Below are 18,497 nucleotides of genomic sequence, written 5' to 3'. Positions count from 1 at the left end.
CCAGTTCCCTCAGCCTCTTCTCATAAGGCATGTGCTCCAGCCCCCTAATCATTTTTGTTGCCCTCCGCTGGACTCTTTCCAATTTTTCCACATCCTTCTTGTAGTGTGGGGCCCAAAACTGGACACAGTACTCCAGATGAGGCCTCACCAATGCTGAATAGACAGAATAGTTGAATAAGACAGAAGAGTAAATGTACAGCATTGTGGAAAGTATTACCAGAATTACATTCCAGTGTTCTGGGCCTGCCTTCTCCTTCATGGAGATTTTTAAAGTAAAAAGCAGGGGGAAGATCCATGGCCCAAATGTCTCAGCACAGATGAGGTCCATAATAACTTCTAGAAATTTACAGTGAGGCTCACTGTATCACCATTTTGTATGTTGCTTATTGAAAAGCTGCTAAACGTTACAAAATACAACTGTCTGAATATAAACCCCTTTCAGATCAGTGCTGGGATTTGAAACTTGGAACCTACTGAGCTAAAGGCATGAGCTTGTGCAACTTGGGCAAAGTCAGGGTTTTCTAGGACTCAAAACTGAGTCACTAGAATATTTCAAAGGGTTGCAGGGCAGCTCCTGTCCCATACGGCTGGCTGGGCTCACCTCCCTGCTCCAGCCACTGCAACCTCTGGGGTCCCAGCGCCACTCAGGTGTGGCCAGCTGTCATGGCAACGGGATCCCGGGAGGCCACATTTCAGCGAGTGGCACTGTAACTCCATGAGCCAAGTCACACAAATTTGGTCCAGTCAGTGAGGCGGGGCCAAACCTGAGCAGGTTGCAATGCCTGGAGCAGAGAGCCAAGTACAGCCAGCCCCACAGCACAAGAGCTGCAGGAGCCAATACTGTGGGGTGAGTGCCGGGCAGGACTCCTTCCCCCAGGGACAGGATCTGACTGAAACCACCCCAGGGCCTCCACCTCAGACTATTTCCTGGGTCGTGCCAGGCCATAAACATTTACAAATAGCTCCTGAGCCCGAAAAGGTTGAGAACCACTGGGCTAACTGACCAGGCCCACCAGCTGGGAGCACTAGTAGACGACTCAAACAGCTTAGGTGGACTAGCCACTAAGGGGCAACAGAGACCTACCCTCTCCGAACGTGGGTTGCATAGCCTGCCAGGAACACAAGAAAAGACCCCGTATTTCATTCTTTGCATGACACAGCCACCCACTGGCTTCAATGGGAGAGTTTCTGGAACACAGTATTGGGTCCAAAATATTGGGTCCAAAATATAGCACCTTGCCGAATGGGCCTGTGGTGATGGCAAAGGGTAGATTCGGGGCCCATTAAAGTCAGTGGGAGTTTTGCCATTGACTTCAAGAAGGCCAGGATCTTTCACCCTAATACGGTATTTGATGGGAACACCTGTTCCTTACAAAGCAGAGTAAGACCAGCAAACCATTTTGTTGAGCAACTACAAGAGGGTGGAAGCATTTACTCGTTACCAACTCAGGCTCCACTTGAGCCAGCAGTTGAGAGTCTCTGTAGCCCATTGTCAATCCTGCCAAGCTGTCTGGTACCCTCAACATTTGTGAGTGGGTAAACTGTTTTTACATGGTGCTAGTTGGGGGACGTGCTCAAGGAAAGACGACATAAGAGCCATAAGTGTCCAATACATGTACATTTTCCCCCCAAGTATGACATGTCCTTTGCTTCTAAACCGGAGGGGTCATACCGAGACACGACAATCAGAGAGGAGTATGTTGGCATTGTTATAATATTATGACAATCAGTGACTGTAAAAACGCGCAGGCACTGATAAAATTCACTGGGGTCAGACAGGTACGGAAGAAAATAGCCATCTAGTCTGAGTGAATTGCAACTGCAGCAGACCTTGGATAGATGGTATCTGCAAAACATTTGTTAATTTTCTGCTGTAAAACATAGGGAAGTAAAACAAAGTCCTGATAAATGGCCATTCAGAGAAGGAGCACATAGAGCTGCTTACGCAGTATTTGTTGCTGCTTAAATGAAATTCATTCAAGACCCCCTTATGGTTGCTTAGGGAGAAGAGCAAAGACCCACTCATCAGAATTTATCCTTTATGGGAGAGTTGGTCCTATTCTTAATGAGGTTTCATTGTATTATGCCGCTAAACCAATTCCAAATAAATAACACCAGCAGACAAGAGTCCTTAGGAAGCCTGGATGAGCATTAGTCTCAAGAGCTGCGTGCAGCCTGAGCACACAGAGATTTACTCTGGGTTGCTGCACAACTGACAAAACTAGCAATTAAACAACACTGCAGGCAAGTTCCAGGAGGTGCAGAGATTCAGTTCAGTGGCTTTTCTGAACATGGATAGTGTTTGTCTATCCTTCCCTCCATTCTCTGCCTCTCCTCCATCTCATTACCTCACCCACCCCACTCCTCTTTCCCTGACATTTCCCCAATAGGATTCCCAGGCTCCCTCCGGGCTGCCCTGCTCTGGATGAAGATATTTGCAGGATCCAGCAAGTTCTCCAACTGCCGCAGCATTGAGGTGCCCTAGAACAAGGCTTCCTTGGTCAGAGGTGCACAATAAACTGAGAAATGCTCCTAGCCAGGGAGGCCACAGAGCTCACACTGCCAGGATTGTGGAAGTCTGTGAGGAGCCCCAAAAGTTAGGGGAAACACAGGGGTAGGGTGTTCTGGTGGAGGAGGTGCACTGGGGGATCTGAGTGGTCACTGGAGAAGGCACGTTGTGAGGAGTATGAAAGAGGAAGGACAGGCTGGTCTGGTGGAGATTCAGACAGTGCATAGAGCCCTTGCTGAGAGGATACCCAGACAGGGCAGTGTCCGGGGGCAAGTTCATAGCTGCCTCACCTCGGAAGCTGATTGAGGACCCCATGGAGGGAGGAAGACAAGAGTAGCTAGAATGGATAGTCTATTCCATGGAGGACTGTGAAGAAGAGCCTCTCCTGGGTGTTCAGAAAGGGTCCTTCTCTGGGGGAACTATCCTGGTTGATCTGGGCCACACTTACTAGCCCAGGTGAAGAGCCATTTGGATGCTGAAATGATGGAGTAGGAAGCTGGGAATTCCCTAGATAAAGAAGAGGGGCCTGCCTGAGGCCAGGACCATCATTTCTAAAGGAGCCTTCTAAACAGCACTCACATATTGTGCGTCTGCCAGCAAATTGTGTGCACAGACAGGACACCACCATTGAGATAGACCACCACGACCAAACCCTCCACATTCTGAACTTCAGATTCATATCCTCACCCACCTCCAGGCAGGATGACTCAGGCATCATGGGCCAAACCAGACCAGGAAATCCAAGCAGCTCCAAAATCCATGGCTCAGGTACATCTCTTTTAATCGCACCCCAATCCCTGTTCACAAAAACTCCGATGACCCCTGTTGTTGCAATTCTTTACTTTCCCCAGCAGCAGCTTGAAGCTGTCACAAACAATTCTAAAATCCAGGGAAAAGAGCCCTAGAAAACAGGTTTTTGGCAGATTGGAGTTTAGCACGCAGTGTGTATTGACCTCCATGAAGATATTACCTAAAGAGTATGCTGAAAACATCATGCTAGCAAAGGCAGCTTTCCTCATGTGCAAGGGAAATGCTCTCGGGTCATTCCTTTCTGAAGGGAAGGTACAATTCAGACCAACCTAGCCCTGCAGTGAGATTTCTAATATAACAAAGTCAGCAATACTTCATGTCATCAGAGTCAAAAAGAGGGGCTTTTTTTGGTGTTTTGTTTATACATAATCATAAAGAGAAATGGGTTTTTCAGGGCTGCATTGGCTTAAAAAAAAAAGAGAAAAGAAAAGAGCTCCACTTCTCCACTTGGGAAATGCAGCCACCCCCGCTGCCTCACACTGCTGGGATGTTCTGTCAGAGATGGGACTGCCAAGTCGGAGCAAAGGAACTGCATGGCTGAGCTGCCAGGAGCTGGATTCTCTGGGCTGGGGGTGGGGGTGGGTGCTCCAGCACAGGACTGGAGAGGATGCACAGATGCCTTCATACCACCTTTACGTTCCTGTGCCTCTGGGGCCACACTGAAGCTGGTTGGTGCAACTTAGAACAGCCCTGAGGCTGCCCCAACAGGTCATTCCAGCAGTGGGGAATTGTCAGCGCACTCTAGCATCCTGGCCACACTGCCTTTTTTCAGCACTTGCACCTGATATCCGGGTCCAAGGGGAGCATTGTGTAGAGCCATTACACCAGCTCCTCGCCGCTGGTGATCCCCCCCCCGACACCAGAGGAATACCTGGGGAGCTGGTTAATATGTTTTTACAGTCCCTTTGTAGAGCAAAAGGAAAGGGCAAAGATTTTGTCCCTGTATATTTTTTGAGCAAATCTGACAGCGGTCATGGAGAAGTCCATGGACGGAGCACATGGGGTGACATTAAGTCATTCAGGATGAAATAGTCCAATGCCCTGTGTTTAAAAAGCATTTATTTTTTACCTACAGTGATGCTGGCTACTTACTGTTTCCATGGATACTGTTGATCATGGCAGCTTTACCTCTTACTTTTCTTCTTCTATATAATGTAGGGCAGGTTTCCACCACCCAAGGCGGTGTGGTCTAGGGGACAGAGAACTAGATTAGCACTCAGGAGACCTGGGTTCTATTCTTAGCTTTGCCACTGACCTGCTGTGTGACCTTCAGCAAGTCACTTCTCTCTGTGCCTTAGTTTCTCCATCATGAAATGTGGATACTATCTGACCTTTTGTAAAGCGCTTTGAGAGGTACTCATGAAAAATGTTACGTACGATACAGGCACTAATTATTTTTATTTATTCATACCTGCAGCCCAATGATATGGATAGCTCCCATCAAAGCCAATGGGAGCGACTTGTATCCTTTGCGACTGGATAATTGAGTTACCGTGGTGTTGTTCCTAGGTTTTATGGTAAGTGATGCACACGACTTTAATGTGATGCTTTCTAATGTGATGTCCTGCCCAGCTGTTTGTTCTATGGGGAGAGGCTCACTGAGCATTAATATACTTCCAATTCATTTATGGGTATGATGAATAAGCGTTTTATGTACATTAATAGTTGTTTCATATCCAGCTCTTTTATAGTCAAAAAGTTAACAAAAAAGGAAAGATTTACCATCTTGTGATGGTAAGAACCATCCATCTGCTTTACATCACTTGCACTTCAATCTAAACTAAATTTCCATCAGCTCAGTCCATATCCTTTGACCGTACTGTGTGCAATCACAATAAATTGCCGGGGGATTGTTAATGGAAAATTGGCCTCGCACATGTCCTACAGGAACACAGTGCTCTGTACCCTGAGTCAGAGGCATGTCCATCTTATTGAGCTCCACCTGTTATGTCAGCTAGCTATATAGATACTACTGAGGAGAGTCTTATTTGCCTCCAGTGATATTCTCCAAATAAAAAACAGGAAGCCAGATGAGGGATATATAGGCTACTCTAGATCCTTCACTATACATCTTTTATTGTTTATATTGCAGTAGTGCCTACGGGCTGCAATCAGGGCCCCCTTGTGCAAGGCGCTGTACAGGCATGCCAGAAAGCGACAGCTCAAGCTGGGTTAAGCAATGGCCTCAAGGTGTGGGGAAAACTGGGCATAAGGCTGCACTAAGAAAGCCAGAGAGCCAGGGCATGACTATGAGAAGGTTAAAGAATTCTGGAAGATCCTGCCTTCTGCAATAGGCTGCTCATGGTCTCAGATCTGCACCAACTCCCAGAGTGGGTTATTCAGCAGTGCAATAGCAGGCCAGGAACAGTGATCTCTCCTCTCCTACTGCACCATGTAACACACAAAGGGGAGAATTTGGCCAGACTGGATGTGGTTGTTCCTGTAAAGGCTGCATAATGGTACAAATTTAACTGGGATACATTCTGGACTGATCTATTGCATGTGATCACACATTCATGTTCAGAGAAAAGACTACGAGGAGCAACTAGTCTGATGTCTTGCATAGCAGACTACAGAGCTCCACCCAGTAATTTCTGCATCAAACTCATATCTTCCATTTGAGCTTTATCCTATCCTCTAGAAAGATAGCCAAGTGATGGAAAATCCACCATACTGCTAGGTAAGTTGTTCCATCTTCTAACCATTAGATCTCTTTTTAGCTAGATTGGAGAGTCATCTTTACCCCGTGTTGGTAGACTATGATCAAATCACCTCAACCTTCTCTTGATAATTAACTGGACAGATTTGACTTCTTTAGCGTCTCACTATAAGGAATGTCTTTCAGCCTAATCATTGGGGTAGGTCTTTTCTGCAGCCTTTCTAATTAATCAACATCCTTTGTGAAGTGTGGACACCAGACTGGACACAGTATTCCAGTAATGCTCTTGCTAAGGCTGTATATAGATGTAATACGACCTCTCTGCCCCTACTTGATACTTCCCTGCTTAGGCATCCAAAGATAGCATTCATTCCCTTGAATTTGGGTTTTTCCATGACCTTTGCTTAAATAAAGGAAAAACTTCAACTAGATACAGTTACATTTTTTAAAACGTGTGTGAATGTCGTTCAACTTGGGTGCCTGAAGTTAGACTAGGGCAATCTGACCTTAGCCCCCTCAAGGAGCTCATCCAGTGTACAAGTGATCTTGTACCAGGTACCTTCCAGCTGCCAGCATAGCAGAGGAGCAGGGGCATAGCAGGAGAAAAGGCAGCAGCGCTGGGATGACCTTCTGCCTGCTCATCATCAGCTGCCTTTTCATCAGTCTTGCCCAGCATGAGTTGGCGCAAACCCCAGGCTTCTCAAATGCATTTGGGGGGAGTGCACGACCTTGCAGAGAGCAGGATCAGTGGATTGTAAAGGGGAGCTTCAAACCACCTTTGCCAACACCTCTGTCTTGTGGTCTGTACAACACAGGTACCCCCCCAAGATCTGGCTCCAAATACGGAACTATTTGCCAGTGAGCAGCGTCACAGATGCTAGGCCTGTTCTGAAGTCACAAGTCAAACACATGCACAGCGTATTTGTACAAATAATCCGGGATTCGTGTTCTTTTCCGGACGAGGCTCACAATCTCGACCTCTGAGACTTTAGTTCCCCTCCACATCTACCCCACATCCATTACTTGCCAGTTATTTGCGCTCCATAATTGAGAAGGGGTGGGCAGGGCAAATAAGCCACTCAGCTTGTTTAAAATCCCTTTTGTGCCCTTTTGTTTAGTTAAATTTGGTCAGACTTTTCTGCTGCCCTTTGGACCACGACAAATCACTTGTGACATGAGTCTTGGTGTGGTTCAGAGAAAAGGAACTGCAGTGCCCTCTCCAGACCAAAAACAATAATGCACATTATCCCCTTCATTCATCATCTGTCTTTAGATCTGCACGTTGTACCTTTTGTGGGTGTTTAAACCTGGCATGCATTCAGGCACAGCTTGCATAAAAGAAGTTTCCCTGCAGATAAGCCCCTGCTTCTGTTTTCCTTCACCCAGGTTATAAACTAATCCTGTAAAGGTCTTCTTGGACTTAAGTGTGCCCTCTTCAGAGGGTCTCATTTATTTAACAGAAAAGGACATTACAAAGCACGGCCTTGGGGCAACCCAAGGCTGAATTCCCTGCCTTGAACTCAAACCACTGCTGGGCAGTTAGCCAGATGCCACTCTTCCCGTGACTGCGCGTCGTTCTCTGCTGAGCCAGTCCCTAGTAGCCCCTGGGAGGTTTGATCCAGTTTGTTCTCCTGGGCTGCTCCGGTCCCTTGCCTGGGAGGATGCTCTCTCTGGACCCTTCTCTGTGAGCCCCTGCTCTTCACGAGACACCACGGGGAGTGGCCTCCTAACCAGCTCCCCTGTGGAGTCTCTCCCCTCCAGAGTTTCTTCTGCTCTAGGGCTCCCTGACTGAGCCCTCATAAGCCTGTATTAGGCCCAGGTGCTCCTTACATACTTAACTGCTGCCCAGCTACTTAGGCTATTAACAGGCTGGTTCATCCTCCTCAGCGGAGCCTGTCATAGGTAAGCTGGGTGTCTGATCCCCTCAGGGGCCAGGTATCCTGTCTCACTGGGTCATCAGCTATTGCAACTCAGCCGACACACGTGCTGTTCTTCTGCCCACAACCTGGCTGCATGTAAAGCACCACATCTACTGTCCACCTAACTCATAGGAAAAATCCTGCCCTTTGAAATATATTGGTTCATTTTCTACAGCATCCACTAGGATAGTCAATGGCTTTGTGTGAGCTAAATACGGACAAGCGATAAAATGGCAGTGATGACATGCTAGCTTCCAGGGTTCACTCGAGCCCCTTTTAGGGCCTGGGCGTGCCAAATGCTGGGCTCCCTCTTGCCTGCGAGCTCAAGGAGTCAAGGGCACAAAGAACTTTACTGGATCCAAGCTCTTGCTTCCTTGTTTCTATATAACGCTCCCTGGCCTTGTATTCACTCCTCCTCCCTCCCCAAAACAGGCAGGACACAAGTTCCACCTGAATCCTGCCAGCGCTGATTTGATGGTTATTTATTTTGAGATATCGCAGCCAATAAGAGCCCCCAGCCACACCTCTGGCCAGGTACCCTGGAGATCCTGTTTCAGTCGTACAGTTATACGGGTCAGTAGCCTCCCCGATCACTCCCTGACCCACCACAGCTCAGCAATAAAAAAGGCATGACTGGTTACACCTCCTCTGCCCTCACCTTCTCGCTTCCCCAATCGCCAGAGAGAAGGGAAGGGGTTTGCAGCCTGCCCTGAAGGTTCACCAGATTTAATTGACTTCAGCCTGGGGTGGGAAACGAATCTGGTTTTGGCCGGGGTTCAGCTAGACAGCAGCATGAGATGCTCCATTCCTCCTCCCACAAGGTCTCAGCATGCTGCTTCCATGGAGCTCACTTCCCTGTCTATCTGGAGAGAGACTAAGCTCAAAACACCCAACTCTGATCCTGCCACTACAGCCATATCTTCTCTTGCCTCAAACGCGCAGCACAGTCTCCGTAGCGTAAACTCAGAAGAACAAACAAGGGTTAAATTTAGATTTCATAAAAGCATTTACTGCTGTTTGTTAAATACCAATTTACTAATGCAGCTATTATTCGTTGCAATTTAACAGCTATATAATAGACATATAAATTACATAGTTAATCCTGAGCTATGTTTTAACAATCAACTGGCATTTAATGTACAATAACAGCCTTAATAAATCTAAAGCAATGGATAAGCGCACAATACATAATGGGCCTGTTACAAAGCCCATTGACTTCAGTGGGCTTTGGATGAGGCCTAAGATGGCCATGTGCTACATAAACATACAAATACTATCCAGCTATCTTTGTTCCAGTTTTTCAATGCTGCAGAGCATTTCTAAACTGCAGAAGAACTTCACAGTTATGAGCTAACTGGTCAACCACACCCCTCATTTGGATCCAGAAGAGCACAATCAGGCAGCATCAGAGACCAAGAAAAGCAAGTACAGTACAGTACAGTGTTAAATGTAAGCTGCTAAAAAATAAAGGGAAAGCTTTAAAAAGATTTGACAAGGTAAGGAAACTTTCTGTGCTTGTTTCATTTAAATTAAGAGGATTAAAAGTAGCATTTTTCTTCTGCATAGCAAAGCGTCAAAGCTGTATTAAGTCAATGTTCAGTTGTAAACTTTTGAAAGAACCACCATAATGTTTTGTTCAGAGTTACCAACAACCTCCATTCCCGAGGGGTTTGTAACTCTGAGGTTCTACTGTGCCATGTGCTCCAACTATCTCCATATTTTGGAGCAATGCTTCTGTGGGTCCTCTTCAGCTAGATCTGGGTAGCATCACAGAACCTGTCTACACCACTCTATGCATATTCCACAAGTAAAGGACTCCTGGTCCTAACATCTGAACTTGAATCCTGATCTCGACCAGGCCTCTACTAACATTTATGTTCATGTAGGCACTGTTTACACTATAGATACAACAGCACAGTTGTTATAACCGGGTCCTTTGCAACAGAGCCATTTCTGAATCAGCGAGTCTTTGGGAAATTTGGACAACTACTCTAGTGTGCCTCAGCAAAGCACAGACCGTATGGAGGATGTGCATACAGCAACACTAGAAGCATGTGGGACAATGCCCTTTGGGAGGCCACAGTGGACAGAGCTGGGAACAAGGAAAATGGTCCAAACCTCACAGGCTTGGTTAGGAGGATACCATCCGCTGCACAGAAACAGCGTGCTGATCTAATGAAAGAAACCATTAGAGCTAGAGGAAAAGTTTGAGATGGAATGCTTTTCCATTGGAAAATGTTTCATTGGTATTGAAACTTCCCCACTGGAATGTGTCCATTTTGACTTTTTTTTCCTCTCTCCTTTTTAAACAAAATTGACAACACAAAGCATTTAGAGATCAATAGTTTCGGAATGGAACATTCAGGTTTTTTGGTTTTGAAACAACTTGGTTTCAAAATTTTATTTTACATTCTAAAAAATAAAAACTTGTAAAAAGTCAAAAATTGAAATGAAATGTTGCAATTGATCTAAAACATTTTTTTAAGTTCTCATTTAACATGAAATTTAAAAAATTATTTGGTTTCGTTCCAAAATTCTGAAATCCCCACAGCTCTAGCCACCTATGCTATTTGCAGGGACAAAGCCCTGTTAACAGCCAGAGCGGTAGCAAAGACCACCATATATGATGTGTGTGTCCACAAAGCACATTTAGAATCAACCACACCAGTAACTTGTTACAAATTCAGTTGAAGGTTTAGAGCTTGAGCCTCAGCTAATATAAGTTATCGTAGATCTATTGACTTTGATGGGCCTATCTTGGAATTTACACCAACTGAAAATCTTGCTCGTTGCATAGATGGGTCCTGAGATGACCCTTCAGGTCATTATTCATGCACACTTCTCCCCCAATCTTTCAGGTATATCCACTTTCTTACAGACACCCAAAAACAATCCACAAAACAAAGGTGACCGCTAAAAAAAGGGATTCTCAAAACAGCTGCAGTACTTCACTTTAAATGTGAAACTTGCAGAGAAGCATGGAAAAAACCCACCTACATTCCTGCCAAAAAATGAACATGAATGTCCTGATTTTGTGGAAAATCCATATAAAAGTAATAGTATCTTTGTGGAGTAGAATTTCAAAGCTTTAGAAATTCATAGATGGATGTGTGGGAGTCTTAACACAAGAATGTGGAGCTCTGGTTTCACTGACTTGTCTTTGATAGAAAGGGCTTGATACTAGAACAACAGAGAGGCTAGAACTGTTGTGATTCATAAATTCATAGATATTTTCATATGGTCTTTTCTTGAACCGCACTGCAGAGTTAAGGACACCCTAGGAACCATGTGTAAACCTAATCTCCCTTCTCACATAACCAATAATATTGACATAAAGCAAAAGTAAGGGGCAGGAAGATTCAGTTTTTCCTCAACGAATAAGCATGTTTATGAATGCCAAGCACATGGCTCACTACTGGAAAGAAATCATAGGATAAGACAGATATATACGAGAGAGATTGGTGTGAGCCCAACAATACAGTGGAATTTATGTATTCGGAATCCAGTTCTGCCACTCCTACACACATTGAATAGCACCTTACTCCACAAGCAGGGACTACACACAGTGTAAGTTACACTAGAGTAAGAAATGGCAGAATCCAGCCTCAGTTCTGAAAAAGTTGAGAGGAACAGAAAAGCCCTCCCAGCAGAAATTAGATCTATATGCCTCAGCTCTGTCAGGTTTAATTATCTTGAAGGTATTAAGAAGAGAGAAACATCAGGATGGGGTCCGACAGCTTCCCACTGGAGTCTGTGGTTAGTTTATCCCTTGTTCGCTTCTTACTGAGTGTAAATTGCTGCAAGAACAATAACATTATCACATGGGCTGGACCCCTGACTCTCTGCACCAGGCTCCGAGTGCCACACTTCAGCAATTTGAAATTGATTAAAGCATTGAACTCTGGCTGCTTTCTGAACTAATTGAAGCGGGTTCCTGGGCCCAAAAGTGCTTGTGCATGATTCAAGAAGATAGGTGGGCTTCAAAGTAAACAAATACAGAAATAAATAAGTGACCTTCAGCAAATGTACTCAGTCAGCAGGGGAGAGGGTCACCCAGGGCGTAGTGTCCTTTAGACATAGATATTAAAAAGGAACGTATAAAGTCTTTCCCTCAAGGCTCTCGCACTACTTATGTTTACAATTTTCTTCCCAGCAAGGTACGATGCAGAAAGATGAGATTTTCCATTTGCTGACTCCAGCAACTAACAAAACCTTAATAAACACTGACAAAGCTAGGAGCCCCTTTCCCCTGCGAATGTGTTTCTTAAAACCTAAAATACATTCTTTAATTAGGACTAATCTAGTTAATTCCCTGGAACAGAGAAGTGAATTTGCTACAAATCTTGTAAATGCTGCCGAAGAATTTAATGTCACTGCCACTTGGATGTAAATCATAATTCTCAGGTGTGTGATTATGATGTGGATGTAATCTGAGAAGCTACAGCAGCTTTGTGGTGGAACAGGCAAGCATGTATCATAGTTGTAAGAGATAAGGTTGAAAACTGGTTGGAGTGTAAGTGGAATAGAGACTCAGCTTCCAGAAGGTACAAACTATTCCCTTCTTTTTTAAAATATAAATTGAGAGGGTTTTGGCCATACATTTCAGAGCAGAAACCCAGACCCGTCCCAATAACACTGAGCAAAAACCAGAACAAGGACACAAAAGCATGAGCAGATGTCTGCTCAGCAATGGCTTATGTGAGAAAACAGAATAAAAAATGTGGGTAAATAGCTAGTCAAAGCCAAATGACAACTTGGAAACAGCTCACGTGGAGATAGTTTGGCTAAATCATAAGAGGGGACGTATGAAGCAAAGGCCATCAGAAAAGATGATGAAGAGATCATCATAGGTGGTCCTATTTTGCCTAATAAAGTCTTCACCCGACAATGGCTATGGAATGTCGCAGTGTGACCATTTTATTGTCAAAGTGACTAGACGTCTTGTTTTTAAGCCCTCCTATAGGTATGCCAACTTTTTCTTAAAAAGAAGCAAATTGTCCCATATTTTCTCTGTCTTCTCCCCATCAATACTGGTGGGTCCTGCTGCTGCTGACCAGATCCCTGCTCGCCAGCCACCCGCCCACCAGCGGTGAGTGGGGGGATCCAGTGGCCAACGATGGGGGTGAGGGTGCAAGGCTGGTGGCAGGGCGAAGATGCAGTGCCGCTCCCCCTGCTGCCCCCTCAGCGCAGTCCCCACTACATGCTAGCTCTTGGCCAGCAAGGTCCTGCTCCCAATCCCATTTCTGGCCAGCGCTGGCCGCGCGCTCTGAGTTGTGGTGACTGGTGAGTGCGGGCAGGTGCCAAGCAGCGGCCAGTTACATGTCACCTCTGCTGCCCACCCATTGGCCCTTTACGTGCTCCCCTTCTCACTGTTCTTTCCCTGCTTCGCCCCCTCTCCCCCACCAGCCCCACTGCTCATCCATCTCCCCACCGGTAGGGCATGGTGCTCTCCCAGTGCTGTGTGGACAACCAGCCCCTGGTTGGAGCGCTCAGCTCACCAACAGCCTGGCTGGCAGGCTCCTTCCTTCTCCCACTGCTTCTGGCTGGGCTGGCGCCCCGAAAAATCCCAAGATCCTCTAACCTGGGCTGCTAGCCAGGAGGAGCCAACCCCCTGAAGAAGGGACACCTATATTACGTGTCAAACAAAACTGCTTCTTTCTGTCTCTCAGGTTTTTTTTGGATTCCGTGGTACTCAGATTTTTTTTTATTCCAACTGTTAACCTGGAAGAGTTTCCTGGAGACAATCAGCTATGTATGTGTACCTCACTGCTGCTACAGCACCTCATTACTGTGATCAAGTCTTCTTTTGAAGGCATCTCTTGGGTAGAACTAAGGGTGCACATCACAGCTTGCATGGCCCATGGTGGTAGCACCAAACTGGAAACCCCATGTGCTAGGTCCTATACACACACATAGCAAGAGAGTCCCTGCTGCAAAGAGCTTACAGATTAAACAGGCAAAGCAGATGAAAAGGGGAAGAGGAAACAGAGCCACAGAGAAGTGAAGTAACTTGCCCAAGGTCACAGAACAGGTCAATGGCAGAACAAGGAGTTTGAATTAAAAGGTTTCAGAGTAACAGCTGTGTTAGTCTGTATTCGCAAAAAGAAAAGGAGTACTTGTGGCACCTTAGAGACTAACCAATTTATTTGAGCATAAGTTTTTGTGAGCTACAGCTCACTTCATCAGATGCATGAATTAAAACGGTTTTTTTTACTGAATTAAAAGGGGTTTTTTGGGGGGGGAGGAAGGAGTGGTGACAATCTTTAGTTACTCATGCAATTTCCTTGTGCTCTTTGAGTTCAGAAATTTAGCCTTCCTTTCAAATTAAATCATAACCTTCTCGAACCAGTGACTGAATTATCGTAGAATACCTGCCTAAAGAGATCAAAACTGATCGGAATAAATTGGCAGTTGTATTATTTTTAATACAAATTATTTGGTTCATGAGGTTTTGAGCAAATTAACCCATGACAGAATTAAGTGGAAGGCTCGTCAGTGGTAAATTTCTTGTGAAGTCCCACTGTACATAAAAGCGCAAGGAAACATTTATCCATGGTTTACTCAAGGCAAACAATGCAGTGTGTGTCTGGTTAGAAAAATATTTTACCATAAGATCTGTAAGTGTTTTTCTCCTCAAAGATACTGAGAAAAGACGGAGTTCATTTTATTGGCATTATCACCTCTATCCACAAAATGACTCTGCTGTGATGAGAACACTGTTGCACCCCAGAAAAATGAGGGAGTGGCAATGAACAAAATGAAGCACGACTGCCTCTGCTGTTTGAAACACTGGAAAATAGTGGCACCTCATGGCCAAATGAATACTACGTTTTCAAGAAACGTCTCTATCTTTCTACTTTCTATGATCTTTTCTATCATCTTTTCTAGATGGTTTTCTAGCCATCTCACGCATCTCATTCCTGAGAAAAATAAGAATGTATACTGTGTAAATATGGTCTACATGTATTCATAACACGGGGTTTGTTAATGCTGCTACTAGATATTTTGTTTTGTGGTTATGTGTAGCCTAGTAGTGACATTTCACATAGAACACAGGTTCCTTCTTCACACCTCTGACACCTCCTTGGAGTGCCCCCTTGTGGTGTGACATGGCATTGTAGCAACCCTACCTTGCTCTCCTCCTTGGGACTTCAGCGGTCTGGTACTGTGGTGAGGTGGCCCTCTGGCCAGGTCACACAATAGTTCGACCCCTTTCGGGGTATCAACATCCTAAACAAAGAACATCCAACAATATAATGGCAAATACCACTGTGTCTTTTGCCCTCCCCCCCCCACCCCGTCTCGCTCTTCTTCCAGGATAGCAGCACACATGGCTTCTGCTCAGAGTCCCTCAGCAAAATCCAACCACCAGACAAAAATACAAATTAAGCAACTTCCATCCATCCCAGGCTAGAACTTTGAGTCCATCTTAACTTCTCCTCAGTGCTCCGCCCTTGTGCCAAACGCCAGCCAACAGGAATACCCAGTACAGGAGCTAAGTCCACTGCTGTACTTTTCCGATGGTTCCCCCTCCACCGGGTTCTGTCAGGCCTGCTCCACAGAGGGGGAACTCCAGACCACCTCTTTCCTAGGTCTCCTCTGAACTGAACTCCTTCCTTTTTAATTCCTCCTTGAGCCTGACACCCCCTCCTATTGGAACGAGGAGGGGCTAAAAGTGCTCTCAAACTGTACTTACCTCCTTCTCAGCCAGTGTAGAGTTTACACATCCCATCAAACCACTTTAGAGTAACAAAAACAAACAAAAAAAAACAACAACACATGATAGCGTTTATGTGCTAAGATTGTGTGAAATGTGTTGCTAGTCTCATTCTGTTTTTCTAGTGGTCAAGTGACTATAGCACAAAAAGTCTAGAGAAAGTTTTCTTGCATTTGTGTGTATAACTGTATGGGCATGTGATTTGTGTGTTAGCACCTAATTTGATAGATACCTGTTGAGTCAGATGTGCTTGCAAACTGATCGTTGCTCAATGACTGTACATGGGCTTGTGTAACTGAGAACCCAAAATTGCCATTCTTGATCAGACAGTAATCCAGCAACCTCTCTCTGACAGAAGCCAGTACCAGATGTTTCAGAAGAAGGTACAGGAAACCATGCTGTAGGCAGTTTGGGGATAATTTCCCTAGGGGCAGGTTTTCTTCCTAGCCTCCACTAGTTAGAGACAGTTTAAGCCCTGAAGCATGAGATCTGGTCCCTTCATATATGAAAAACACTACAGAAAACCAAGTTATATTGCACCATACAACTGTAGACAAAAGCTAAATGTATCTCCATAACACTCATTGTAATGCTTATTGAATAATGTAAACTCAGAATAGACTGTTTGTTTGCTTTGCATGCCTTAGACTGAACAGTTAAACTATTCCACAAAAACCCACCTCTTATTAACATACCCTCAGTATTCAGGGGGAGATTCTTACTAACAATTATTTCTTCTTGCTCTCTCTCTCTCTCATACACACACAGGGTATGTCTACACTGCCGTGTAAGCCCAGGGTTAGTAAAACTTGAGTTAGCAGACCCAGGGTCTGCTAACCTAGGACTTGAGCATCTACATTCGTTTATAACCCCAGGTTAGGAACTGTTGAATCCTGGATCCTAACCTGGAGCTTCAGTGCTTACACTGCGGGCCCAAGTCCCAACCACTCATATCCCAGGCTTCCTAGCAGCCTCCCAAAATGTAGCTGCTCTAGCCCTTTGTTCATAATGTAGTGTGGGAAAACTTGACTGTCCAGAGGACAAAGAAAGTTAGTCCATAGGATTGTGGGATACTTTCAACAGCCTCCCAGAGCACGAGTCCAGTCATGCTGTGTCTACATTGCAAAGCAAAAGGATTGAACCCCGAGTCCCAGCTTGACTCAGGCTCAGATCCTCCATCCCTGCTGGATCCTGGGTTAGTGCAATTTGTGTGTAGACAGAAGCGGGGGTTAGGCTTGAGCCTGACTTTGAACCCTGGGCTTACACTTCAGTGTAGACATATCCACAGAGATCTAAATAGTTAGTTACCCTACAGCAGCCCTCCATCAGTTCCGTAAGGGACGGAAACATTGATATTTATTGTATAAATGTTCCATAGCAGAAAGACTTGCAGGTGTAAATTCTAATCTTCTGGAAAATGTGTATACACAAGCTTAGAGGTTGCTTAAAATCATGGGATCCTCTCAGCCACACCAGCAAAACCCAGTCTCCCAAATTTCCTGAAATGTAAGTGCGAGGTTGCGCTACCTTTACTCATTCACAGAAAGCCCTGTTGAGTAAGAGCTCGCTCACATGAATAAGAGTTCGTACAAATGAGCTCCAAATATCTGCCATTTCAGACAAGCAGATGTACTTAGGTTTTAAGCTCTTGGGGGGCAAGGACCATCTTTTTTTTACACCTGTGTGTACAGTGCCTGGTACAACGAGGTCCTGATTGGTTTCAGAGTGGTAGCCGTGTTTGTTCTTGCTGATACAGACTATGAGGAGTCCTTGTGGCACCTTGGAGATGAACAAATTTATTTGTTCGTCCCCAAGGTGCCACAAGGACTCCTTGTTGTTTTTGAGGTCCTGATTGTGGCTCTTCGGTCCTAGTGCAATACACACAGCCAAACTTGCTGGGAGCTGTGAGAGTGCGGAAGTGAAAGAGACCTGGGAGTGGGTTAAAAGATTTTCTGATTTCATTTTGGGTGCAAATCTACTTATCTGCTGCCATTTCCAGGAAAGTCCTTCCTGGTAGGTTATTCACAATGGCTCTCTGTTCCCATCCCCAGGACTGTTTAGCGCTATATCTCAAAAACTCTTTTATCAGTCACTTTGGTCCCATTTTCCAGCACAATAATCATTTCATGAATGATTAACTGCAGTTGTGGAGCTGTCTATAAAAGGAAACCCATTTGCACAGATTAGGGCTGCCAAGTTGTGGGAAAGTTAAGGTTCTTTTCTTCTACTCCCCAGCTCTTCAGAGTCCATGGTCAGTCAAGCTTCCCATATAAATTGAAGTGATATGCTCTTCTAAAACTTTAATTAACTGTATTTCTATGGAATCTCAATTTGATCATAAAAATTTAATGTTTAAGGTAGTTTAATGTTCACCTGCCTTTCTGTGATGGAGATGGATGAAACAGTGTTGATTAATTTTTCCATTAGTTGCCTGTTAATTTGAATCATGAAGACAGGTGAGAAGGAAACTTACTTAATGTACCCATCCTGAGAAGATGAAGGCTTGGTTCTGGTTCCCTTGCTGATCCCCTCCCTTTCTCCAGCAAATCTATTTTCTGTTATCAGTAAGTGGGCCAACAATGTAAATACTTGCTTCTTACTGCTCCCTCAATTACAGATACTCATGAAGTGCAACTGGGCATAACCAACATCCTTCTTCCAGAAAACCTATCTTACAGTGAGAGAGACTAAAGAAGCAAAATCTGTTTAGTTTAGCCAAGAGAAGGTTAAGAGGTGGCTCAAGTATCCACAAGGGGAGAAGATTTCTATTAGCAGAGAGCTCTTTAAAATTTAGCAGGAGGGAAGAGAGAGAGAGGAGAGAAGCATAAAGACAACCCACTGGCTAGAAGATGAAGCTAAACAAATTCAGACTAGAGATAAGAT

The 18,497-nt window shown here is 45.0% G+C and overlaps 1 protein-coding gene across 1 annotated transcript in view; it reads right to left on the bottom strand.

The window, feature by feature from the left end:
• Nucleotides 1-15,041: 15,041 nt before the first annotated feature.
• Nucleotides 15,042-18,497, bottom strand: part of LOC140916472 (uncharacterized) — a 48,512-nt gene continuing 45,056 nt past the window's right edge. Inside the window, exon 10 of the mRNA XM_073358116.1 lies at nucleotides 15,042-15,127. The gene's annotated coding sequence lies outside the window, so the exon portion shown is untranslated. The remainder of the gene's footprint in view (nucleotides 15,128-18,497) is intronic.

Source organism: Lepidochelys kempii, chromosome 8 (genome assembly GCF_965140265.1).
Source record: "Lepidochelys kempii isolate rLepKem1 chromosome 8, rLepKem1.hap2, whole genome shotgun sequence".
In the NCBI taxonomy this organism is placed as follows: domain Eukaryota; kingdom Metazoa; phylum Chordata; order Testudines; family Cheloniidae; genus Lepidochelys; species Lepidochelys kempii.
Note: the sequence above shows the minus strand (reverse complement) of the source record. Positions and strands in the feature narration are given on the sequence as shown.